General features: G+C 44.5%; 1 long non-coding RNA gene across 3 annotated transcripts; it reads right to left on the reverse strand.

The window, feature by feature from the left end:
- On the reverse strand, positions 1-27,729 carry LOC141117818 (uncharacterized). Of its 3 annotated transcripts, none has more exons than XR_012237221.1 (3): positions 27,509-27,729; positions 306-481; positions 1-218 (listed from the first exon to the last, which is right to left on the reverse strand). It is a non-coding gene; the product is annotated as an uncharacterized lncRNA (long non-coding RNA). The 3 variants fall into 3 exon arrangements; XR_012237220.1 differs by lacking the exon at positions 27,509-27,729 and adding an exon at positions 15,026-15,456; XR_012237219.1 differs by lacking the exon at positions 27,509-27,729 and adding an exon at positions 2,795-4,161.

Genomic DNA, 27,729 nt, shown 5'->3' on the forward strand with positions numbered 1-27,729 from the left:
AACAAATTTTATTTGTATAAACATCATCTAATATAAAACATGATCATAAATAACAATTTCATAAGAACAGCAACATAGTATAATAGTCCTCTAAACATAGCCATAATGATATAATATCACAAAGTATTCATAGTACCGATATACATGATACATCTCTAACCCGACGCGTTTCGCAAGCTCTACTCGCTTCATCAGGGGCTGATGTGTACATCTGGTGTCTGTAAAGAACAAGTAAAATATGTATTGAAGTATAGGTTATAATTAGGACAAAAGCATGAGGCCAGAACTGGTGATCCCATACTTACTGATTAGACGGTTGGCTTCAGAGTCTGATCCCAAGTGAGGGTCAGCGGGGAACATCTCCCTCGGGAGCTGAAGGGATGGAGACCACAGCAAGGCCAGACGCGGGGCAGGCATGGCAAGGAGATGAAAGAAGAATGTGAACCAAGGTATCGCCCATGAGTCTTGCAAGGCATGCTCGCTATAATAGAATATATGGAATGGAATATATGAGTATATGGGTATAAATGTGGATATATATTAAAGACAGTAACATATAAGAGTCCCAAGAGTATAAAGTTGTGTGCTTGAGTACAAAGAACACAAGGGAGGGCATGCAGAGGGTAGAGAAATCTTCAGAGGCATGCTCACTGTAATAGAATAAATATATATGTCAGATGATAGTTGGTCTATAGTTATCATGAAAGTCTGAGATTGTGTACATGAGTACAAAGAATACGGGAAGTCCTGCAGAGCATGGGGAAAAGAAGAGGGGGGTTGAAAAGAAAAAGGAAAGATGTAGAGGGAGGTGAAGGAGAAGAGATGAAAAAGAGGGAGAAAAGGAAACTAGTGTGGCAGAGGGTGGAAGTGGTAAAGTAATGGTGAGGAAAAGTAAGCTGGGATGGAGAGAGAGGAGAAATGAAAAGGTGAACATAGTATGAGAGAAAATGTGTAGGAATTGCTATGCCGCGGTGTGCATATGAAAGTGAATGGAGTGTACTGAAAGATCGCATGTATGAGTATAAAGGTATATAGTTGTAACCTACCAGTGTGGTGGGATCTGTACTGTATGGAGGAGCAGCGTTGTCACCAGCGGGGTCCTGCTCATTAGTGGAGCAGGGGCTCCGCCCCCCCAATCCATGCGCCTGGCCCCTAATCTCCATGCAGGGCGCCGGACGCACGGATTTCAATGGTTTTTTTTTCTTTTAAAAGTACGTGATTAGATCCGGGGCACTGCGCCCCGAGCCCACCCACTTGTGTGACATTAGCAAATTATTATTATTCGCTTATGGTTTCCTGCTTCTCCTCTCGGCCAATCAGGAAGCGGGTCCTGCAACCCGATTGGCCAGGGAGTCTTACGACTCTTCCCTCCGCGACCTCCTCCCCGCTAGGGTTGCCACATCATCCCTTTAATCCAGGACACACATTAATTACACAGGTTCTGTGGCTGATTAAGGTGGTAATTAAACTCAATTGGTGCCTTAGCTGCATTAAATCAGCCTCAGAACCTGTGGAATTCATATGTGTCCTGGATTAAAGGGATGATGTGTCAACCCCCCCAAAATAAGGTAAGGCCATAGATCGCCGCCTTCCCGATCGCTTGATTGAGTGCCGGGGGAAGGGGGGTGTTGCACCCCATGGTTCCTTCCTGAGTGCTGCCTCGACTGGCCTAATGGGAGGCACAACCCTGCATGGCTTCAGTAAAGTTCACATGTCTAAATCCATAGGCATGCAGTTATAAAATCAGTACCTTTTGCAATCCCACTGCTGTCAATCAAATCCAATTATGCGAGCGGCGGGGGCGGTGGGCTTTGGGGCCGAGTCCTGTATGCGGCCTCTATGGACGCCGAATGCTGGACTCGGGAGCGCGCCCGCAAGGTAACCCCCTTGGGGAAGCGCTTCTCCGAAGGGGTTATCAGATGTGGGGAGGAGCCGACGGGGGGACCCCAGAAGAGCAGGTTCAGGGTCACTCTGTGCAAAACGAGCTGCACAGTGGAGGTAAGTATGATATGTTTGTTTTTTTGTTTGTTTTTTTAATTTTTACCTTTACAATCACTTTAATGAAATAAGAGGAGAATAAGAAAGAAAGAAAGCGAATGGAAGAAAAGAAATGGTGGGAATGCAAAGGGAAGAAAGGGAAAGGTAAATTAAGTGTGTGTGTGTGTGTGTGTGGGGGGGGTTGGAAAGAAAAAGGTCAGGAAGGGGGGGAGAAAGGGGAGGGTGGAAGGAAAAAAGGGGGGGGGGATAGCGAAGGAAATAGAGGAGGAGAAAAAGAGGGAGAAGAAGGGCAAGAGAAAAAGGGAAGAGGAAAGGAAAGGGAGAAATAGGGAACAATGGGGATTGGACATGCACCATAACAGGGACTGCATTATACACCTACATCATAGACTAACCTGAGTTTGAGTAGTTATTCAAATTTTAAGAAAATACACTATTGATGTATTTTGTGACTTTTATTTACAGTACGTAGACTTGCAAAGTGACTAAAAGGTCCACTTTAAACTAATCACACTCAAATATATCATTATAAAAAAACACGCATATTTTTCCTTTTCAGACACATAATGTGATGCATCAGCCTTGGCGCATTTCTATATAAAGATTCCACTCTCTACTTTGTCTATTTATACGATTCAAAGGTCGACGTGCTCCAGCAGAGCTGCATTAAACATACACACATTTGAACCACTTCCTGACATACAGTCACACTGCCAAAGCCTCTTCCTGACTACAGAGGTTCTCTTATCACTCTTGACAAATAAAATACATTTCTGTTTGCGAACAACATTTTTACCTTGGTTTCTCTTTGTACCTGCGATAGAATGGAATGCCAATTCATACCTGTGCTCTGATTTGTATTACCAACCCAAACATCCGTGAAATATGATGTTTAAACCTTCCCACCACCTCCCTACGGCTAGTTAAGCGGACTTTAACGCTGGGAGGCAGAGCTGGATTCTCAATCACATGACCATTGTGATTGGCTTTCACAGCGGCCACATTATTGGGAGCCCGTGCTGCTGTCTCCCGATCACAAATGGTGACCCAGAGCTGGCGGAGACAGCTCGGTAAGTGCGCTTGGAGCATGCAGTGCAGTGCAATGAGCACGCTCTTAGCAATGAATCTCAGACTGCCATAGACACATATGTGTGGTGGTTGAGTGTTGAGGCCTTCTGGCCCCTGCTAAAAGAAACTAAGCCTAAAACAGCTCCCAACCACTTTCTAAATCCTATTCAAACTACCCTGTAGAAGGAAGCTGCATATACTTACCTATTGTCCAGCAACATGATCTCCACACCAACCGGCTTTAGCGGAGAGGAGAGAGAGCTATCAAGTGGTGACATCACAAGTGGTGACATCACCCACAGGCTTACTATGGGGCATCTGTTGTTGGCTGCCCCTCCTCTCCCCAGAAGCCACTGCTAGCTTTGAGAGAAGAGTTGATGATGTGACCGGATAGGAGCACCCTAGGAATAGGCAAGTACAGTTTAAGCATCTTTCTTCTGCAGGGTAGTTAGTACAGGAGTTAGAAGGGGGTGGCAGCTGTTTTAAGCTTAGTTTTAGTGGGTGGAAGAACAGAGTGAGCCGCCTGAATATTTATGGGGGATCTAGCCAATCCCTAGGGAGGTGTGCCCAGTAGGTGGCTGAAGAGCCCATAAAAAAAAATAAAAAGGCTGAGGCAGAGAGGGAGAGTTCCTGGGTCTAGTCCTGCTGGAGGAGACCCCTGGGGCAGGATTACTGGAGGTGTCATCTGGAAGACATTGAGGTGCCAGCTGAGCCTAGTCCTGGAGTCTGATTGCATCTGGAGAAGTTGGGGGGAAGATGTCCAGCTGTCCAATGGTGGGATGAGTCTGTATCTCCCTCACTGAAATGTGCCTGGTAGATATCGGAAGGAGGCAACCGAAGATCCTGTGGCCGTTTGAGTAGATGACCCCGGTGCTGGAAGTTAGTGACTGTGTGCTGCTTTTGGTCCTTTGGGAAAAGTCCTAGTCACCTGTCAGCATTAGCGATTCTGTGGGACATTTTGTGCAGCTCAGAGCTAGAGAAGGAGTCCTCAAAGTGTTTTCAATTCACCATTTTTTTCTTTTTGGGGTATCCTATGCTCCCTTTACCCCAGCCAGGTTCAATGTTATAATGAATAAAATAAAAAAACCCTAAACTGATCCTTTTAAGTCAGTGGAAGAGTGAAGAAGACACTGTGTGCAGCTTTGTGTGCTCTAACTGGAGAAAAAGTCAGTTCACCAGCATCTCCCTAGGGGGTGTGCTACATTTTTCTAAAGAACCTAACCTTTACCAGCTGCTGCTTCATTGGCAGTTAGTTTTACGGTAACCTTAGAGGGAAATGAAACAGTTACTGAACAGTTAACGAAAGACAGCAGGCCCAAGCACTGGTGAGATGTGTTAATTTTCAGTCTCACGTTCTCAAACCTTAATGAGTGGGGAACAAAAATAGCAATTCTAAGTTTAACCTGCACGCGGTCTGAAACGGCTTCACTGTGCTCAGACCTCCACAGCAACTGATCTCTACTTGGGATCAAAGAAACAAATGGCCAGAAGTAAAGGGGACATCTGTTATTGGAATGCTTTAAAGTAAAACCCCACTTGTACGTGTAATTGCAATAATCCCTCTCTTACACTTTGCAATAAGTTTCTAGTTATTCGTAAGGTAACCCTGTATGTTTTTTTCACATAAGGCTGACTGTAGAAAAGGTCTTCAGACCCAGACATTCAATATTGTCCTGCAGACAACTTGTGTCCATTCCACTTCACATCTCTTTTTAAGAAGAAGTCTCATATCTTTTTTACTTTGTACTTTTTTTCCATCCTACTAAGTGCCGTGAAAGACTAGTTACGTGGCCTGACACGACACCCCCCTTCCCCACAGCTGTCTGACAACACAACTAGCTAGGAGACGGCTGCAACGATAGCTGGTGCTTGTTTGTGCCTCCAAGCACTTGCCAGAGACAAACAGCAGCAAGAGGAATGCAAAGGGGTGGAGTCATGTCAGCTTTCCGTCCCTCTGCATTTCTCTTGTCAGTGCTTGTCTAGTTCTTGCAGCTGGAGACAAGCATCAACTATCAGTGCTGCCACCTTTTTTGCTGGCTACATTGTCGGACAGGTGTAGTGTGGTGGGGTGGGGTATCCTGGCCGATCACGTAGCAAGCATAACACGTAGAACTAAAAGTACACTGTAGTAACACTGTGCCATTGAGATATAAAATTTTATGAGCTGATAGAGATGCAGGCTCTTTACCATAACTGGGGTGGAATGTAGGATGTATAAAGGTTACAGTCAGTTTTACGGATTTATTGTAGCAAGACTAAATGAAGATCAGCAGTATAGCTTCCCTGCTTTCCCCATAGTAGCCCAATGCCACACCAGCCCTTCTGGTATTTTCCAGAGGTGCCAAATTACAAGTCTGGGTTGCACCTGCTCTTATGAAGAGCTTACACTCTCACCATTGGATTTGTCATTACACTTGCGGCTGGGAAAAAGATGTGTTTGAGGTGCGTTTTTACCCCCCCCTTCCTAAATCTGCAAAGGAAGCGGGTGAGGGTGCACATATACCATGACTGCAGTACCGATTGCCAAACATATGCCATCTAACTGAATGGGGCAGTGCCACAACCAGCCCATTGCATGCAGTTGCGGTGTGGCAGTCTGGGTTTTTAAGGGATAAAACAAGAGTTGACGAGGTGCCATAACTCCTCCTCACCGCCTGTCAAACTCCCTGTGAAAAGTGATCCGCCGCAGAGGTCTTTTCAGAGGGCTAACACATGTAAACGACCCCTTATAACTATGTTTTCCAACCAGGGTTCCATGGCACTATAGGGTTCCTCCTGACCTCGCTAGGGTTTCCCTGAGCAAAAAGCAATTTCTGACTCTCAGATAAGTGATCACCGGATCAATTATCTTTTTATATACAGCGGGTAAAATAAGTATTGAAGACGTCACCATTTTTCTAGGTAAATATATTTCTAAAGGTGCTATTGATATGAAATTTTCACCACATGTCAGTAACAACCCATGTAATCCATACATTCAAAGAAACCAAAACAAATAAGTTCAGAAATTAAGTTATGTGTAATAAAATGGAATGACACAGGGAAAAAGTATTAAACACATAAGAAAGGGGGGTGCAAAAAGGCATGGAAAGCCAAGACACCATCTGAAATCTGTCATAAATTAGAAAGCAATCCTGCCCCTTGTCAGTATCAATTATTGTGAGACAAAATGGTAGCCAAGCAAAAATCACGCCCCCCTTGGGTTCCCACCACTGCGCTAAATATAAATTATACCAAAAAAGTGTGTATATAAAAATACCCAAGCTGCCACTTTAAAAAATAATAAATTATAAAATATATATTAACTTGCAATAATACTAAAGAAAATTAATATAAGCGGCGCTAAAGTGACACTTGAACTGTGATAAGGTGAACGTCCGTTGGCACAGACCTATAACATAAATACTTGTAGTAGTATCACAAAAATCACCCTGTGCCAATAAAAAAAGTGCTAAATATGTGCATAAAGTCCATAAACTGATGAACATTGTGGATGATGTGCAGGCTACTTAAATCATCTACCAAACCACACATGCCAGTGATTCCTCTCCCGTCAGATTCAAAACTTACCAAACAAAAATGCCTCACACTCTCGTGTTTTGGCAAATAAGCGTGATAAACCTTGCAGGTAGGTTTAAACGAGTGATCCAGCATCCATCCGTGTATATACAAGTTCAATCCACATGTAAATAAAAATGCACCGATAGTGTAGTAACGTAAAACCAAATTTAATAGACACTGTGTACACTCCAATCATTACACACCTCGGGTCCGCCGTGACCTTAATGCATTGGTGTTGGGCGTTCACACAGGAGAATTTGATGTGACGTTGCTGCGAATTTTGCTCGTTTTAAAGAGATTTATGTGAGTGTAATGATTGGAGTGTACACAGTGGCTATTAAATTTGGTTTTACGTTACTGCACTATCAGTATCAATTATTATCAGCTGGTTCAGTCTCAACTGATGGCCTATAAAAAGGTGTCTCATTACCAAGGTGTCACACAAGAAACATCTCAGGTAAAAGCAAAGAGCTCTCTCAAGACCTTGCAAAACATACTGATGGCATTGGTTACAGAAGGATTTTTAAACTTCTGGATTATGGCCCCAACAGTGATCACTGGAACATTCAGAAGTGGAAAGAACATCGTTCCGGCATGGGCCGGCCACCACGTGGTACTCCTTGCAAGATTTCTGCCAAGGACCACTTGTGGGGAGCTTCAGAAAGACCTTGAATTAGCAGGTACTGTCACGTCTACCCCAACGCAGGTTGTCAGACACTATAGCTGGCTACTGTGTACTTCACCTATAGCAGCCCCCTTTCCCAAAAGACAAGCAGGCCTACCAGTACTCGGTTGCCTCCAGGACTTATACACAATGCTTTAATGCCTGGCCACCACGCCAGGGCAGATGCGAACTGAGCAAAGCAAACAGATACTTGCAGTTAGCAGACAGATAGCATGGTTCTTTGACAGTCCAGGTAAAAGGCAGGCTGAGTTCAGGGACTAGTCCAAAATCCGGTCCAAAGCCATACACAGGGAAATCCAATCTAGCAGAGCATGGCAGACAGACAGGGAGCTTGATCAGGAACAACATACGTATCACTGTCTATCACAAGCATGAGATCAAGCGTTTGGCTTGCTTATAACAGGTGACTGACCACATCAATCACCTTGCAGGTGGACAAAGACAGGGAGAATGCAATGCCAAAATCCGGATGCTGGAATAAGTAGCATGAGCACTAAGTGCTCCTGATGGGTACAATTGTTTCAAAGAAAACAATAAGTAATACACTCAACCGCCATGGCCTGTATGCACGCTCACCACGCAAGACTCCATTGCTGAAGAAAAAGCATGTTGAAGCTCGATTAGATTTTGCTGCACAACACTTAGACAAGCCTACGAAATACTGGGAGAACATAGTCTGGTCAGATGTCAAAATTGTATGCCATGATACACACCATGTTTGAAGGTCAAATGGCACTGCACATCACCCCAAAAACACCCCCCCATACCAACAGTGAAGTTTGAAACTGGGAACATCATGGTGTGGGGCTGTTTTTCAGCATACGGTACTGCCAAACTTCATGTCATTGAAGAAAGGATGAATAGAATATTGTACCAAGATATTTTTGATAAAAGTCTGCTGCCATCTACCAGGATGATGAAGATGAACATAGACATGGACATTTTAGCAAGAGAATGATCCCAAACACAAAGCCAAGGAAACTCCCAATTGGTTTCAAAGAAAGAAAATAAAGCTGTTAGAATGGCCCAGCCAATCACGTGACTTGAATGCAATAGAAAATCTATAGAAAGAACTAAAGATCAGAGTTCATAGAAGAGGCCCACAGAACCTTCAAGATTTGAACATCTTGTTTGTGTGGAAGAATTGGCCAAAATCACACCTGAGCAACGCATGGGACTAGTTTCTGCATACAGGAGAATACATTTCAGTTAGGGTGTTCAATACTTTTTCCCTGTGTCATTCCATTTTATTACACATAACTTCATTTCTGAATGTATTTGTTTTGGTTTCTTTGTGTGTAAGGATTGCATGGGTTGTTACCGACATGTGGTGAAAATGTCATGTCAATAGCACCTTTAGAGATATATAGGCAGGAACACCCAAAACTCCAAGGTGGACACAAACAGAGTCAGTAATTACAGCAAGGAAAATCTTACTATTGGAGTGCCCAGGACACAGACGGAGCCAGGGGCCAAATTAGCCCCACCAGGCCTCACCTTTCACTAAAATATCACTTTTGGGCGGAATGACCCTTTAAACAAAGCCTCAAATCTAGTAAGCTCCTTAGCCCGATCTTTTGATCACTTAATTGCAGGTTGTGGGCTGCGGAACTCAGAGGAACAGCAATGAATCACTACTGTTATCTCCTGACTGCAACAAATCCGTTTAGCAGGTAAGAAAAGGAATGTGTGAAAGTCGAAGAGACAAGTTGAGGAAGAGTATGAGATCATTTCTATTAAAATAAAGACAAATGGTGACAATCGTCAGACTTTTCAGTATTTTCACATTTAAAAAAACTGAACTATTAATTTAGAGTGGAGGAGAAAGGTATAAATAAAGAGCAGCTCTACTAAGCCCGGCTTATGTCCATTATTTATGTCTATTATAGTGAGACATGTGCGATTCGTTTCATTAAAATTCAGACAAAATTTTCATTATTCGTAGAATCTGATGTATCTGAATCTCTCTGAATCAGCTATAGCCATAGCCCGGTATTTAACTGTAAAGTCATGACGTATATTTACAGTTAGGCGGTTGGCAAGTTGAAGTTGCATCAAGTAGCAGTGCAAAGTCACATGACTTTGGAGTCGCATCAGTGTGACCTGAGCCTTAAAGTTGTTGTAAAGTCACATTCTTTGCATACCATATGTGTGTGAATGGACACACAGGCTGCGGGTTGGGAGAACACCTGCTTGGGTGCCCCCCTACACAGGCACACGGCACAGAGCAGGTAAGTATAACATGTTTGATATTTAAAAAAAAAAAAAAAGACCATGACCGGTTCCCGACTCACGCAGATATACTGCGGCAGAATGGCTCTCCTGGGCGAAATCCCGTATATATACGGCTTTGCCCAGGAGAGCCACCAGAGGGCGCGTGAGTGCCCCGGGAGGTACACGCGCACCCGATGCGAGTGGCCGGTGGGCACGATCTCCGCAAACCTAGAGGCCATGCGTGATCACGTGCACGAGAGCCAGCGCGGGGATTTGTATGTGTTAACACACAAATCCCTGTGCTGTCAGAGGAGAGGAGAAAGATCGTGTTTTTCTACAAAGTAGGAACAACGATCTGTTATCTCTCTTAGTTAGTCCGATCCCCACACAGTTAGAACACAGTGAGGGAACACACAGGTAACCCCTTGATCGCCCCCTAGTGTTAACCCCTTCCCTGCCAGTGACATTTATACAGTAATCAGTGCATATTTATAGCACTGATCGCTCTATAAATGTCAATGGTTCCAAAAATGTGTCAAAAGTGTCCGATCTGTCCGCCACAATGTCGCAATACCGCTAAAAATCGCAGTTCACCGCCATTACTAGTAAAAGAAAAAAAACGCCATAAAAATGCCATAAATCTTTCCCACAGTTTGTAGACGCTATGACTTTTGTGCAAACCAATCAATATACGCTTATTGTGATTTTTTTTTACCAAAAATATGTAGAAGAATACATATCGGCCTAAACTGATGAAGAAATTAGTTGTTTTTTTTTTTTTTAAATGTGAGGGATATTTATTATAGCAAAAAGTAAAAAATATTTTTTTTTTCAAAATTTTAAAGTGTGAGCTGGAGTTAGCCTTCAATTTGTTAGTGTACTTAAATCAGTTTTTACATCTAACACTTCCCTCCCCCAGTCTGACAATGCTGCTGTCCAAAGGTGTCCCCTGTGCTCCTTCATCCAGAGTGGAGGTACTTTTAGACCCCTTTCATACTGGGGTGGTTTTCAGGCACTTTAGCACTGGAAATAGCCTCTGTCTCTGCTAAGTGCCTGAAAACCACCTCATTTAAGTGACTTTTCACACTGGGGCGGTGCACTTGCGGGACGTTACGCAAAGTCCTGTAAGCAGCATCTTTGGGGCGGTTTGGGAGCACTTTAAAACGCCCTGCACATTGGAATGAATGGGCAGCGCCTGAAAAGTGCTTCAGAAGTGCCGCAACACAGGAGTTTTTAACCCCTTCTGTGGGGTCAAAAGCGCCCCGCTAGCGGTCGAAACGCACCACATAATCAGCACTAAAGCGCGGCTAAAACGAGCTGCGATTTAGCGCTGACACGGCCCCATTGTTAAAGGGGTCTTATACAGGAGGTGTGTTACTGGCCAGATCACCGGGTGAAAACAGAGCCATAAAAGAAGAAAAAGAATGCAGCCGCTACATCCAATGATTGGTAAGCTACAATATATTCCATCTTTGAATTTGGATTTATTACTGCTTTATGATCCACTAAGTATCATTCCTTTCCATCTCATGAAACTGTGCAGAACAGCATGTGAAAATGTATTAAAGAGAACAGAGCCATACTGCCACCTAGAGGCCAGTGTGAGGCTGGGCACTCACTGATGATAGGGCTCTGCTTACACTCCTGTGAACCCAACCTTCCCATCCATTGCATGGAGACTGCAGTACAGACAATTCCCTCCCACTCATCCCTCTAGATGCCTTTCATATCACTGCTCTACAGTCCCATACATGACATTTTTAGGCCCATATGGATGACTGCACAGAAAAGTACATATGTGTATTTATGTTTTATGTCCATTTACTTATTTTGTGGCGTGTTAATACAAGTTTTTAATGTGCATTATGTCACACATTATCTTCCATTGCTTTAATGCAGCCTATTGACATGAATGATTGAGTTGCCAACGCACCCTAACATGCCAAAAATCAGACATTATCCTCTTTTTTTTGTAAAACACAAGCACCAATCATTGAAGTGTTTCTGGATACACACTTCGCACTGCTCAGGTGTGAATGGGGATTTGGTTAGGGCCCCGTGCAGACATCGCAATGCAGGGCTGTAGACAAGGGGGTACCACCAGTCCTCCTGTACGGGGCCCGGGCCAGCAGGGGAGCCCTTGCAACAGGGTGAATTGTATGTGGGCAGGGAGAGTGATTGGTACGGCAGGAGGGCAATTACTGGAACCAATCCCCTTTATGACTCTCTCTGCAGCAGCTGAAAGCTGACTTCTCCTCTCCACCCTGTTAGCTTTCAGCTGCTGCAGGGAGAACCATACAAAGGATCAGTTCCAGTATTTGCCCCCTCCCACCACATTGAACGTTTCCCCTGCTGCCCAGGCCCTACTGTGTACCCCCTACCCCTTAAGTGCTTCCAGCTTCCTTCCTCTCCTTCCCACCAGCAGCTACATACACACAATAGGATCCTTCAAGATTGGGAGTAGGGGAAGGGCCTGGTAAATATGCCATATTTACCAGGCCCTTCCTTTCCTGAATGAACACAATGAGTGATCGGTACCATTCACTCACTGTGTTCATTTATAACTGAAGCATTGGCTGTATGGACCATGTGTCAGGTTGTCTGTATGAAACCCTGTGTCTGGTTGTCTGTATGGGGCCCACGTGGTTTCTAACAGCAGCCCTGATCGCATTGCAGGAATGATTGTTCTCTTTTCGGCTGAGTTCACACTAGCTGCGGCTCACAGCAGGGGGTCCGTTGTGTCCTTGTACACCATTTCAGGTGCGAATCAGGTCCAAATTTTTGGCTGAATTCACACCTGAAAGGGAGCCAAAGACGCACAGGACCCCTTTCCAGTGCGCTCCGCGGGCGTCCCGGAGCTGTGTGAACCGGCTCCATTGAGAGCTGGTCACAGTCTTCTGTCATGCGAATTGGATGCAGGAAAACCCACATCCAATTTGCATCAGCATGAACCCAGCCTTAGACCCTGGATGTCTCATTAAAGAAAACCTGTCACCAAAAAAAACACTACATAGGGGACGTTTTATCCACTATGTGATGAAAAAAATAAAAAAAAGTTAAACAAATGTTTTTTTTTAATAAATTGTAAAAAATTAAAGTTACACCCAAGCACAAAAAATCCCCTCCCAAATATTTTGAAGCCCCCCCCAGCCCCACATATATACACGTACAAATGTAAACGCATGTGTCGGGGCACCTATGCATGAAAACACTGATTGCCATACACGTTACATATCGCCAATTCGCCACGCACCCTGAAAGCAATATTTCTAGCACCAGACCTCCTTTCTAACACTAAACTGATAATAGGGTAAAGTTTCACCTATGGAAAATATAGGGTACTGAAGTTTGTCGCCATTTCACGGGCGCACACAAATTTGAGGTTTGACATGTTGGGTATCTATTTACTCGGTGTAATCTCGTCATTTATATTTTATCAATAAATTATGTAATGTATTGCATTTTTGTGCGCTACAATTAAAGTGTTACCAAACCCACAACAGAAAAATCAGTCTGTATATGCAGTAAAGCATGCTTGTTATACTCGCTGTGGAACCTAAGGGGTTAATCCTTTGCATTGTGTATAAAGGCTGTTTGATCCCATCTTCGCTGATCCTCCTTTTTTTCCCACTGTCTCCAAAAAATAAGCTGATATTTACAGAGCCAGGGGACTGGCTGCACATGCTCAGTTTGGTGTGTATTGCTAGAGAGTTTTGTTTTTTTTTCATGGGAGGGTGCATGTGATCAGCACAGGGCCAATCAGCACTGTCCAGACATGTCCAGAAAGAGGATCGGGGGAGAATAAAAACTCCCCCTACAAGGTTTACTAGGAACTGATAGAAGTCACAAGACTGCTATATACTGCTGATGAGAAAAGGAATTTATCTTTACTAAGAGCCCTTGCACACTGGGGCGGCGTCGGCGGTAAAACGCCGCTATTATTAGCGGCGTTTTACCGTCGGTATGCGGCCGATAGCGGGGCGGTTTTACCCCCGCTAGCGGCCGAGAAAGGGTTAAATACCACCGCAAAGCGCCTCTGCAGAGGCGCTTTGCCGGCGGTATAGCCGCGCTGTCCCATTGATTTCAATGGGCAGGAGCGGTAAAGGAGCGGTATACACACCGCTCCTTCACCGCTCCGAAGATGCTGCTGGCAGGAATTTTTTTACCGTCCTGCCAGCGCATCGCTCCAGTGTGCAAGCCCTCGGGGCTTTCACACTGGAATGAAAGCAGCGGCACTTTCGGGGCGGTTTGCAGGCGCTATTATTAGCGCAATAGCGCCTGCAAACCGCCCCAGTGTGCAAGGGCTCTAAAATAATTGCATTTCCATGTTCTGTGTACTGTGGGAGACCAGATATAGTGAATGCAGATCCTGGGTTTACTAACACTTTAAATTTAGTGTATTTTTTACGGAACTTTTACATTTCCTAAACCTTTACGGTAATATCGCGTGAAATAAAAAATGGGTACTAAAACTACCACATTTTATTCTCTAGGGTGTCTGCTTTCAGAAAATATACAATATTTTGGGGGGTTCATGTAATCTTCAGACCTAAAATCATTTTTTTAACCTTGTGTGTGTAGCGCTGGTAGATTTGCGATCTACCATCTGATAGGTAAATTTAGTAACTTGTTAGTTAGGAAGGTTAGATTTGCCTCTGTTCCAGCTTGGCTGACGTTGTGTGTGTTTCCATACAGAGCCGGTTGGTGTCGTTGTCACCATGGGCTAGTGTTGGAACGGCAGCGTATCTAAGTGTATGGATGCTCTTCTGTCCCGGAGACAATTTGGTGGAGGTGGTCCTCCGAGTTGCATTCTGGGCGAGGATATTTATGGGACAGACGCCATATTTTGGGGTTCGTTTTACAGCCACCTGCTGGCCCTCCTGGCCGACAGGTATGTGTTAGAGAGCTATCTCGTGGCCCTCCGTTCCGGAGGCCCACGTCGCTGCGGCGCGTGGGTGGGCCCAGAAGCTTGTCTGGGGTCTACCACAGCGGCCGAGGAATGGTCCTGAGCTGTCTATCCAGAGTGAAGAAGCTGGACAACCGAGGAGATCCCAGGGGAGGACCCGTCATGGAAGGATCACGCAGCGTGCTGGTCTGGAGAGGGGCCTGGTGACTCGGTTGGAGGACGTATCCTAAAGTAACTATACAGCATAGTGTTGCCGGGTTTGGCTTAAAGGTTCAAGCACTGTGACTGACATTCATCGCAGAAATAAACAATACATCCTGTGGCAGAGGATCGTACGGGTTCACCCCAAACAAGTCTGTGGCAGAGACTTTTGTTCGTGCTACGTACTGGCTGCTAGGCAAGTGAGAGAGGCCTATCCAGGTGAGCAAAGAGTGTGTCCCACGAGGGGAGCGCATTCTACTGTAATATCCAACTCTAAAGGACATTTGTCAAGAATCTTACAGAAAGGTATTTGAGTTTCCTCTGCAGTTTCCCTTCTGCCTCTTTCCTGCTACTTCCTTCGTTGATGGTTTAATAAAGCATTGAAAACGTACTTGAGTGTTGGTGCGTGTATCGTCCAGAGGTAAACACAACGGAACCCTAGACCCGGTGCCGGTGAAACAGAGGGAAGGAGAGTGAAGGTAACAAGCCCACTTAAACCAGCAGCTCCACCGAGAGTTATTGCTACATGTGCATGAAAAAGGGTTAAAAGTGCCCAATAGCACAACAGAAGACGATTTGGACGCTTCATTCAGTTTCACGCACACCAGTAATACAAGGGCCCTCCAGAGTTCTGATGCTGCACAACTGTGCTTGAAGGGCATGCTGGCACTTGTAGTTCCTCAGCAGCTACCAGACCCAGCACTGCCCAGCCTGTAGTATGTGGTTGAGCAGGTCCCTTGGTGCGTTTCCTGTGTGAGTAGGTGTGGCGGAGAGAGATTTCCTCTGCGCTCTGTTCTCCCTCATTATCAATCGCTCAGCTTGACACCACACCCAGCAACCATAAAAATGTCATTATATAAGGCAGAAAAACAAAGGACACTGTAACCAACACACAACTCCTGCCAGCAGCATGGGGGATGTATAGGGGAAAAAAAAGACTAGTGATAATACAATCCAGGCTTAACACATGTTGCAAACGCTTTAGCAATCTTCTGATACCATCATCATGACTGATACAAAAATACTCAAATGATCACTTAAAGTGGTAGTAGAGCCTGCTTTGCGATTTTTACTTACAGGTAAGCCTATAATAAGGCTTACCTACAGGTAAAATGAATATCTCCTAAGCATGCACCGTTTAGGAGATAGTCACCCTGAATGCAGTAGGTGACCTCACCAGCGCATGCGCTCTGAAGTGCCAGCATATAATCGAGGGCTCCCGCGTGCATGCGCCGGAGTTAGGTCATCGCGACCCTGGCCAATCACAGCGCTGGAGCCCGTAAACCCGAAAGATAGACTGGGGGAAAATGTTAACCCTCCCAGCAGTGACAGCATGGTGCAGGAGGGTTTCGTTCTAAGGTAAGTATTTTATAAAATGCTAGTACGCGATGCATACTAGCACATTATGCCATTGTCTTACAGGTTTTTTTTTAATCTCTTTTCGACCGCCTCATAGCAGATTTACTACTATAGGGCGGCCGCTGTGTGCAGAATCACGTTCCGGGTTTTGCACTGCTGGCGGCCCGCTCCCGCTGATCGTTAGGCAGACTGTCATTCTGTCAGATTACTGATCTAAACAAGGCAGACTGTCATTCTGTGAGTACAGAAAACATGGATCCATGAAGCAGGAACACCGATCCATGAATTCCAGTAGTAAAAGCACCTCCCCCACAGTTAGTAAGCACTCCCTAGGAACACATTTAACGCTTTGATTGCCCCATGTTAACCCCTTCCTTGCCAGTGTCATTAGTATAGTGACTAATTGGTCCCCAAAAAAGTGTCAGTTAGATGTCCGATTTGTCTGCCGCAATATCGCAGTCCCGCTTTAAGTGGCTGATCGGAGGAAGACCGGAGGAAGAAGCGGGGAAGATGAAGATGAAGATATTTTTAATAAAAGACTGTCAAAAATGGTCTACTGTATTTTTTCACACTACACTACTTTTTTTTGGGGTGAATGGGTAGGGGTACAATGTACCCTATATTCATTCACATGGGCGGGAGGCCGGGATCTGGGTCCCCCTTGTTAAAGGGGGCTTACGGATTCAGATAACACCCCCCCGCCCGCAGACCCCGACAAGCACCAGGCAAGGGTTGTTGGGAAGAGGCCCTTGTCCCATCAACATGGGGGCAAGGTGCTTTGGGGCAGAGCCCCCCGGCCCCAAAGCACCCACTCCCCCCATGTTGAGGGCATGCGGCCTGGTATGGTTCGGGGGGGGGGGGATGGCACATCCCCTCCCTTTCCTGACCTGCCGGGCTGCAGGCACGGATAAGGGTCTGGTATGGATTTTGGGGGGACCCCACCCCATTTTTTTTTATCTTGGCGTGGGGGGTCCCCTCTGAATCCATACTAGACCCAGGGCCCTGGTATGGACCTGGGGGGGGACCCCACGCTGTTTTTTCTTTTCACAATTTTTTTTATAGCCAGCATTCAGTGGGGAAGCCAGCTGACAGCTGATGACTCATCGGTTGTTAAGGACGTGGCAGCCGGCTTCCCGGCCCCCTCCTTAGCAACCTGTTATATAAAGTAAATGTATAGCTAAAAAAAACCCCCCACAAAACGCAAATCACGTCAAAATCGCGGTACTTGCGTTTTGGATGCGGGTCCATTGAAGTCTATTACATGCAAAACGCTGCATTTTGCAGGGAAAAAAGTCCCCAACCCTTTCCAAAAAACGCAGAGGCACAAAAAAAAATTTCCCTGCATTGCTGCAAAATGCATCAAAAAACGCATTAGTGTGAATCGAGCCTTATAGCAGAAAGTAAAAAATATTGTTTTATTTTCAAAATTGTCAGTTGTTCTATGCTTCTAGCGCAAAAAATAAAAACCGCAGAGGTGATCAAATACCACCAAGAAAGCCCTTTTGTGGGGGAAACAGGACATCATTTATTTGGGTACAGCGTCGCATGACTGCGCAATTGTCAGTTAAAGCAATGTAGCACTGTATCGCAAAAAATGGCCTGGTCAGCAAGGGGGGTAAATCTTCCAGAGCTGAAGTAGTTAAACTCTGCTGCTGTTTTCTACAGCTTTAAAGTGACACTAAACTCTGGACAGAATCTGCACCACATTCCTTTTCAATTCACATGCGATTCACTACAGTGCGATTTGTCAAAATGAATGGGCTCAAATCACACCACATTGCACCAAAGTCGTGCATGTAGCAATTTATAAAGTGGCTGTAAACCCTCATATATACCCAGTGAAGTGAACAGCCTCAGATCATACACAGGGATGAAACAAATCTCCCCACGTAAGTTTTACAGCTATATCTGCTGTCTTCATCTGTATAAACTGTTTAGAAGGTGCATATCCTGTTAGAATTTTCTCTTCCTGTTCCAGCAGGGGGAGGAGTGTCCTGCCATACTCTGTGAGACAGCTGATAGGAGGAAAGGCACACACCCCTCTCCTCATAGGCAGAGACTTGCAGAGCTGTGCTGTGAATTGACCAGCTCTCTGCTAATCTGTTTATAGCACCCACCCTGACACAAAATTCAACCTGGTTTTATCACAGTTGACAGAGAACTTGTCGGAACGTTATCATGCTGATAACAGAAGGATGGATCAGGAGAAAGCCACAGGGCTCAGGGCTTTGAAGAGAGATAAGCAAACATTGCAGATACATGTGCCCGGCTCAAATTTCATGAATCGGGTTCACACCCATTTTAAGTAGTGGATGTGTATGGATTATTTTTGGAGAATAAGGATATCATTTAGTGTCACTTTCAGGACTAATTCACACAATGTAAAATGCCAGTCACCGCAAGGACTCACAGGAAAACTTGTTTCCTGTGTGTCCCATTTACACTGCAATATAGCCTAGAGCTGCACTACAGCATGCTGCTATAAAACAGAGACATGCTGCATTTTATTGCTGCACACAATTGTATGGCATTATACAGCACATCGCGCTGCTCTAAAGCAATGTGAATTAAGTATACTTTGGTACACTTCAAATAAAGTTTGTTCTAATATGAAAAAAAAGGGAGCAATGTGTGTGCTGCGCTGAATCGTGTACCACACTGCCCCCTACTGCAATCAGGAACACACAGCTATCAAAGAGGTGCGCCGGCAGCTGTCTATTCCTGTGTGAATACAACCTAAAGAAACGATCATCTTACAATTTTTGTTTAGCCTATTTGTTAAATCTGAACTACAGAAAACAGCTAAATACACAGTAGTGCTCCATGTATGGGAGCTGTTTTACCTGCCTTGGCCCCTTTCACACGGGGCGGTCCGATCGGGTCTGCCTGTCAGTTTTTCAGGTGGACCTGATCGGACCCTCCAGTCTCCCCTTTGGAGCGGCAGATGTCAGGGTCCTATTATCGGATACGATCGGATGAACAGGCAGTCCGTTTTCATCCAATCTCCCCCCATAGAAGAGAGCAGGACTGGGTCTGTCTCTGCTCAGTAAGTGGAGACGGATCTGTCATCCCCCCCCCCACTGCCCTTCAGTGCTTCTACCCACTCGCCTGAAGAATGAATCGGCCAGCCGTTTACCATAGAGCTGACCGAGGACCAGATGGTCCCTGCCCATCTCTATGACCCTTGGAGGCCATGCGTGACGTTATGTTGCGTTTTTAGCTGGAAAAGACCTTTTTTTTTATCTCAGGCTTTCCAGCCTAGAGGAGAGATGCGGGGAATTATAGACCCCAGATCTCTCTGTAAAGAGGACCTGTCATGCCCTATTCCTTTTACAAGGTATGTTTACATTCCTTGTAATAGGAATAAAAGTGATAAAAAAAAACAAAAAAAAAAACAAACTTAAAGGCAAAGTGTAAAAAGAAAAGGAAAATAAACAATAAAAAAAAAAAAAATTAAAGGGTACCCATACCCATGTGCTCGCACGCAGAAGCGAACGCATACCTAAGTCATGCCTGCATATGTAAACGGTATTCAAACCACACATGTGAGGTATTGCCGCAATCGTTAGAGCAATAAGTCTATCCCAAGACCTCCTCTGTAATTCTAAAAAGGTAACCTGTAAAAAATTTTAAGCGTCACCTATGGAGATTTTTAACCGGTTCCTGACCGTCTCGCGTACATTTACTGCGGCACAATGGCACTGCTGCGTGAAACCGCATATTTTATATATATATATATATATATATATATATATATATATATATATATATATATATATATATATATATATATATAGGGTTCCTTTCCTTTAAGAGTCACCAGAGGGCGCGCCCGCTGCACGGCGGGGGATCCGAATCCACACAAATCCCTGTGCTGTCAGAGGAGAGGAGACAGCGAAATGGAACAGCGAACAGCGAAATGTTTCCTCTCCTACTATCCCCATACAGTTAGAACACACCTAGGAAGCACACATTTAACCCCTTGATCACCCCCTAGTGTTAACCCCTTCCCTGCCAGTGTCATTTACACAGTAATCAGTGCATTTTTATAGCACTGATCAATATACGCTTATTGCGATTTTTTTTACCAAAAATATGTAGAAGAATATATATTGGCCTAAACTGATAGAGAAATTTGTTTTTTAAAAACATTTTTGGGATATTTATTATAGCAAAAAGTTAAAAATATTGTTTTTCTTTTTCAAAATTGTCGCTCTCTTTTTTTGTGTATAGTGCAAAAAATAAAAACCGCAGAGGTGATCAAATACCACCAAAAGAAAGCTCTATTTGTGGGAAAAAAAGGATGTCAATTTTGTTTGGGTACAGTGTTGCATGACTGCGCAATTACCAGTTAAAGCGACGCAGTGCCAAATTGTAAAAAGTGCTCTGGTCAGGAAGGGGGTAAAATCTTCCGGGGCTGAAGTGGTTAAGTACCAAAGTTTGGTGCCATTCCACAAGTCTGCGTAATTTTAAAGCATAACGTTAGTTATCTATTTACTTGCCGTAACATCATCTTTCACATTATACAAAAATATTACTGTATTATTATAATATTACTTTACTGTTTTGTTATTTTGTGAAACAGTTTTTTTTCCAAAAAAAAAAAAAAAACACGTTTGAGAAATTTCTACGCAAATACCGTGTGACATAAAAAGTTTCAACAATTGCCATTTTATTCCCTGGGGTCTCTGCTAAAAAAACATATATAATGCTTGGGGGGTTCAGCGTAATTTTCTCGCAAAAAAAATATGATTTTTACATATAGGAGAGGAGTGTCAAAATTGGCCTGAGCTGGAAGTGGTTAAATTAATTATTTCTGACATACATACACACTGACTCTAGATCAGAGGGGCGCACAGAAGAGGCTTTTCTGGCTCTAGATCAGAGGGGCGCACAGAAGAGGCTTTTCTGGCTCTAGATCAGAGGGGCGCACAGAAGAGGCTTTTCTGGCTCTAGATCAGAGGGGCGCACAGAAGAGGCTTTTCTGGCTCTAGATCAGAGGGGCGCACAGAAGAGGTTTTTCTGGCTCTAGATCAGAGGGGCGCACAGAAGAGGCTTTTCTGGCTCTAGATCAGAGGGGCGCACAGAAGAGGCTTTTCTGGCAGAAGAGGTTTTTTTGCTCTAGATTAGAGGGGCACACAAAAGAAGCTTTTCTTGCTCTAGATCAGAAGGGCACAAGGAAGAAGCTTTTCTGTCTCTAGATCAGAGGGGCACACAGAAGAGGCTTTTCTGGCTAAAGATCAGAAGGGCACAAGGAAGAAGCTTTTCTGGCTCTAGATCAGAAGGGCACAAGGAAGAAGCTTTTCTGGCTCTAGATCAGAAGGGCACACAGAAGAAGTCTTTCTGGCTCTAGATCAGAGGGGCACACTTAAGACGTTTTCTAAAGTCATTGCAGGCTCTTGGGTAGAGCTTTTACCTTTTAAAAGTGTAAAATGACTGATTTACTTCAATTCTTCTTATAAATATTGATAAGTGTGCTTTCATGAATCTTCACCATCTCCTAGACTTGGACTGCACATGCAGGATCAGTGAAGGAATGCTTCCACCTGCTGTGATTGTGCAGCATGTATTATTAATGAACTGAAGCAGTGCTCTATAATAAAACACCTGGCACAGCACATTCACCAGCGCACGCCTCTTTATCAGAGCACAATGTACCATTTCAGCGGGATAACACGCAACAATAGGGAGTGCCGCTTCAGCAGAATCGTCAGCGGTGGACTCGTGGCATCGATGCTCTGGCTGTGTCCCCAACACTATCACCCCCAGTCAAAACTTCTGGCCTCACCCCGAACAACGAGGAACAAAGTACAATAATGCACAGCAGTCAGACCTCATATTTTACTGATCTGAATGTGCTAAGATGACGTCTGATTGGCTATGTGGAGTTAGATCTCCTCACATGTCATTACTACTCTGTGCATTTCTTTAATAAAGTATATCAATAGTATATATTAACATCAATAGTATGCAAGCTCTTGGAGGGGATGATAAGGGACTATATATAAGATTTTAGTAATGAGAACAGTATCATTAGCAGTAATCAGCATGGATTCATGAAGAATCGTTCTTAAACCAATCTATTAACCTTCTATGAGGAGGTGAGTTACTATCTAGATAAAAGAAGGCCCGTAGACGTGGTGTATTTCGATTTTGCAAAAGCATGTGACACAGTTCACTATAAACGTTTACTGTACAAAATAAGGTCCATTGGCATGGAGCATAGGGTGAGTACATGGATTGAAAACTGGCTACAAGGTGGGGTCACCTAGGGTTCTGTGCTGGGACCAATCCTATTTAATTTGTTCATTTGTTCAAATGACCTGGAGGATGGGGTAAACAGTTCAATCTCTGTATTTGCAGACGATACTAAGCAAAGCAGGGCAATAACTTCTCTGCAGGATGTGGAAACCTTGCAAGAAGATCTGAACAAATTAATGGGGTGGGCAACTACATGGCAAATGAGGTTCAATGTAGAAAAATGTTAAATTAATGCATTTGGGTGGCAAAAATATGAATGCAATCTATACATTGGGGGGGAGAACCTCTGGGGGAATCTAGGATGGAAAAGGACCTGGGGGTCCTAGTAGATGATAGGCTCAGCAATGGCATGCAATGCCAAGCTGCTGCTAACAAAGCAAACAGAGTATTGGCATGCATTAAAAAGGGGATCAACTCCAGGAATAAAGCGATAATTCTTCCGCTCTACCAGACTCTGGTCTGGCCGCACCTGGAGTATGCTGTCCAGTCCTCAGGAAGGATGTACTGGAAATGCAGCGAGTACAAAGTAGGGCAACAAAGCTAATAAAGGGTCTGGAGGATCTTAGTTATGAGGAAAGGTTGCGAGCACTGAACTTATTCTCTCTGGAGAAGAGACGCTTGAGAGGGGAAATGATTTCAATTTACAAATACTGTACTGGTGACTCCACAATAGGGATAAAACTTTTTCGCGGAAGGGAGTTTAAAAAGACTCATGGCCACTCATAAAGATTAGAACAAAAGAGGTTTAACCTTAAACTGCATAGACGGTTCTTTACTGTAAGAGTGGCAAGGATGTGGAATTCCCTTCCACAGGCGGTGGTTTCAGCGGGGAGCATCGATAGTTTAAAAAAACTTTTAGATAAGCACCTGAATGACCGCAACATACAGGGATATACAATGTAATACTGACACATAATCACACACACAGGTTGGACTTGTGTCTTTTTTCAACCTCACCTATGTAACTATGTATCTAAAGCCTTCTTTACTAGTTCTGGATACAGAACAGGTTCGAACCCCTGCCAGGTTTTTATTGCTCTGTGTCACAGTTAGGGAGATTTGAGGCCCATTAAAACTTGTGCGTTGCCACATGTTCCTGCAATGCCCATACTTTTGGGAAACTAGTGCTCTTCATTGTGAATTGCACCGCAACGTACTGTACAGGAGACAGCAACACACGACATACCGCATGTTGTGCTGCACTTCTGGGTAGAATGAGTTTTTCTGATTTGCAACATTGTGTTGGCAGTCACTTTCATAATGAATTGACTAAGGCCTGGTTTACACCTATTCAGGTTGCAGTTTGCATATTCCAGGTGCAATTTGCGTTTTTCAATAAACGTTTTTTTATCTATTGAATTCTATGGAACCAAAAAAACTGAAAAAATGTCCCGGGCCCTTTCCATAAAATGCACAGATGTGAACATGACCCATAGGAAACCATGTTAAATGGACTGTAGTGTGTTTCTGCAAAACTGAAACCGCACTAAAAAATGCATAGGTGTGAACCAGGTCTTAATGCACTGCAGCGAATCGCTAAAGTGTAAATACAGCCTCATCTGCTCAGGCTGGGTTCACACTATTATGAATTTGATGTGGGTTTCCCCGCCTCCAATTCGCATGACAGAAGAGTGTGACTGGCTCTCAATAGAGCCGGTTCACACATCTCCGGGGCGGCCGCAAAGCACAGTGCAGAAGAGTCCTGTGTGTCTTTGGCTCTGTTTCAGGTCCAAATTTAACCAAACATTCGGATCTGAAACGGTGAAGCACCGGACCCCCTGCTGCGAGCTGCACCACACACAGTGTGAACCCAGACTTAATCTTGGTGATCCTTGTCATGAAGACAGAAGGCGATGTGAAATCCAAAATATTACAGTTGTCACCAGTAGAGGAGAGGATTTACACCAAGAATTTATCACTGAAAGGTTATAGGTGATAAGGCGGTCAGGTGGAAAGCTCCAGGATTTATGGTTATATCACTATACAGATAAAGGGAACATTTGTATACCTTGTAATTATTTCATCATCATATTATATGAAAATCTAATGTGTCATTAGAGGTGAGAACTCCATGCACTCTGACCGCATTCTCCGCACGCAGTGTGCAGGGGGAGGACCCTGCAGTCTTATTAGCAACAAGAGGGATTGTGTTTATAAATAATGCAATCCTGTTCTTGTTCTTATAAGGATTTATTTATCACAGGCGCAAGATTATTCGTGGTGTGCTGAGCAGGGAATTCATAATTAGGTGGAAGAACACCACAAGCTTTAGGTTTACATTATTTATACATTTAGCTGTTTGGATATCTCAGAGGAACCAGGATGAAGTGCCCATTAGCATCAGGTGTTGCATTATAATGCCTTAAAGGAGAAGTAGAGCCAAAGCTCTTCTGGCCTTACTTCTCCTGTGGGTCACAGTATTGCACTTTGTTCTGCACTCTGCTGGTCCAGATTCAGCTGACAGTGTTGGCTGACACCACAGAGCCGATCAAGACTCTGCAGGGATCCCAACAACAATGTCAGGATCTGCCCAGATGCCTGACCAGCAGCTGGCCAAACCCAACCTAGAAAAACTGAGCCTGCCACTTCTGCTCTCGCCCCCTCCACAATCTGCCCCTCCAGTGAGCACTGGAGGGGCAGAGCAGAGAGCTGGTGACTGACAGTGGACCCGAGAACTGAGCGATCAGTGGTCTTTAACTACTCAGTTCTCAGTGTAAAGCAGGTCGAGGATCGATGCTGCACCTGCCTAGGCAAGCATGAATGTTTATTGTATTGAAATCCCACCATTCTCTTTTTTATTTTTTTATTTTTTATTTTTTAATTGACAATTTTTTATTGAGCTTCCAAAAAAACATTCTCTTTTAAAGTGGTTGAAAACCCTTACAGGCCACTTTCACTTACAGGTAAGCCTAGATTAAGGCTTACTTGTAGGTGCTTGAAATATCTCCTAAACCTACACGATTTAGGAGATATTTACTATTTCCCCCGAACGATGCTGTCTTCTGTGCATGCGCCGATGTATTCGGCGCATGCGCACTCTTGAAAAGGCAAGCTGGGGCCATGCTGTGACTGGCAGCTCCCGCGCGCATGTGCGGGAGTGATGTCACGCGACTCCGGCCAGTCACAGAGCCGGAGTTCGCGGCCCCGGAAGGAAGAGGGGTGAAGATGGACGCTCCCTGGCAGTGAGGAAATCGGGGACACCGCAGGCTCCTGTGTCAGGTAAGTGACACATAATGGGCTACTATGCGATGCATAGTAGCCCATTATGCTTTACCTCTGCAGGGAAACAAAGAGGAAGTGAAACCCACCAGGGTTTACTCCCTCTTTAACCACTTGCCTGCTGGGCACTTTCACCCCCTTCCTGCCCAGGCCAATTTTCAGATTTCAGCGCTGTCGAACTTTGAATGACAATTGCGCGGTCATGCTACACTATACCCAAAAATTTTTTTTATCATTTATTTGAGACAAGATAGAGCTTTCTTTTGGTGGTATTTAATCACCACTGGGTTTTTTTAGTTTTTTGCTAAACAACGAACAAAGACCGAAAAAGAAAAAAAAACTTTTTCAAAGTTAGTTTCCGTTATAAAAAGGATGCAGTGATCACAGATCACTGCCAATGCACGCTGCAGAGGGCACGAAGACAGCGTGAGCACGTCATATGACGGCCTCCCGGCAAAGCGTGGCTGCGCTGTAGCCGTAATTTGGCTATAGCATGGTCGCGAAGGGGTTAAGGCAGACTATTTATTTTGAGCATGCCTGAAAGTGGTTATAAAGTCAAAAGGTTTTTTACCTACATGCATTCTCTTCATTAAAGTGGTTGTAAAACCTTACAAATACCTAGTGACGTGACTGGCCTCTGGTGATACACAGAGGTGAAACAAATCCTCCTACATACATTGTACCTGTTTATCTACAGTTGTCTTTCCCCTACATCCATTCAAAGTGAAGAATTTACACAGGATCTCTCAGCTCTAAAAAGCAGGGGGTGGAGAGCTGAAGTTACATCAGTGAGGAGAGCTCTGAGAGCTGATTGGAGGGAGGAGACATCCCCCCCCCCCTTCACACAGCAACAGAGCTGAGGCTTTCAACGAGCTGGAGCTCCCTCCCCTGTCACCATTTTGTTCTTGGTGTCAAGGAAACTTGTCAGAAGTGATTCCAGCTGATAGCAAAAGAAACAAAGCAGTGCACAGAAATGACACTTGGGGAGATTTTTCTAAAACTGGTGCACACAGAATCCGGTGCAGTTGTGCATAGTAACCAATCAGCTTCTAACTTCAGCTTATTCAATTAAAGCAGAACTTCAGTCATTTTTTTCAACTTTCCATCTATTAAATTCCCCGCCCTTGTTGTTTTAACATTTTTTTTTCTGCCAGTAAATACCTTATACAGCCCACTTCCTGTTTCTTGTCTGCAAAAAGCCTAGGCTTATGACATCATGCACAGCTCTCTCTCACTCTGGTGTGGGTTTTCCAGGAAGGGAGGGGGGGATGAGTCATAAGAGGGCCAATGAGAGCTGCAGAGCTAGAGGTGTGCCTCTGTTTGTCTGTGTAAATTCGGGAAGTAAACAGGCAGCAGCTTCAGCTGCCCACAGTTAAAATGGCTGCAGCCAGACTCAGTGGAGGGAGATTTCTGCAGCATATTTGGCAAGTACAGAATCACAGTATATATAAAATAATATGCAAAGTGGTTGGAGGGAAGCTTCAGAATGGCAAAGATGTTTTTATTACAAAGTGAGCAGACTGCAGTTCCTCTTTAAGTTTTGCCAATAAAGCCTGGAAGCTGATTGGTTACTATGCACAGCTGCACAGGATTCTGTGTGCACCAGCTTTAGAAAATCTCCCCCTTTAGTGCTCTGGATTGAGACAAGTACACACTATGAGAGATGTGCTTTGTTCATAGTCAATGTCTGAGATTTACAACCACTTTAAAGCTATGTTTCCACTATTGCGTCCCCAAAGTCACGCGATTTACACTGTGACTTTGCTATGCCATTTTATGTTGCGTTGTCATGCGACGTGAAAGCCATGTGAGAACAAGTCGCACCGAAGTAGGAACAAAGTAGTGCAAGAACCTTTTTTGGAGTCGCTGCAACTTGAGTCGCACCAATTAGAACTGGGGCCACTGAAATACATGGGTTTTGACTTGTCGTGCGACTTCACATGTGTCAAGTCGCACAACAACTCGTAGTAGTGGAAACAGAGCCTAAGGTAAAAACATTCCACTAGCTGTACAACCCCCCTCCCCACAACACTTACCCGAGTCCTCTCTCGATCCAGTGCTGTGCCTGTCTGCAGCGCCACTTTCTTCCTGGTCCCACAGGAGACTTGGGAGAGGCAGAGGGGGCCGGTGGGGAACTCCAGAAGAAGAGGTAAGGGGCTGCCCTGTGCAATATTCTCTTTTTATTTTTATGAAAACAAACAAAAAAAAACAAGTCTTTAATATCACTTAGGCAGAAAATGATTGCCTTTTTTTCTAA

The sequence above is a fragment of the Aquarana catesbeiana genome, linkage group LG13 (genome assembly GCF_042186555.1).
Source record: "Aquarana catesbeiana isolate 2022-GZ linkage group LG13, ASM4218655v1, whole genome shotgun sequence".
Classification (NCBI taxonomy): Eukaryota; Metazoa; Chordata; class Amphibia; order Anura; family Ranidae; genus Aquarana; species Aquarana catesbeiana.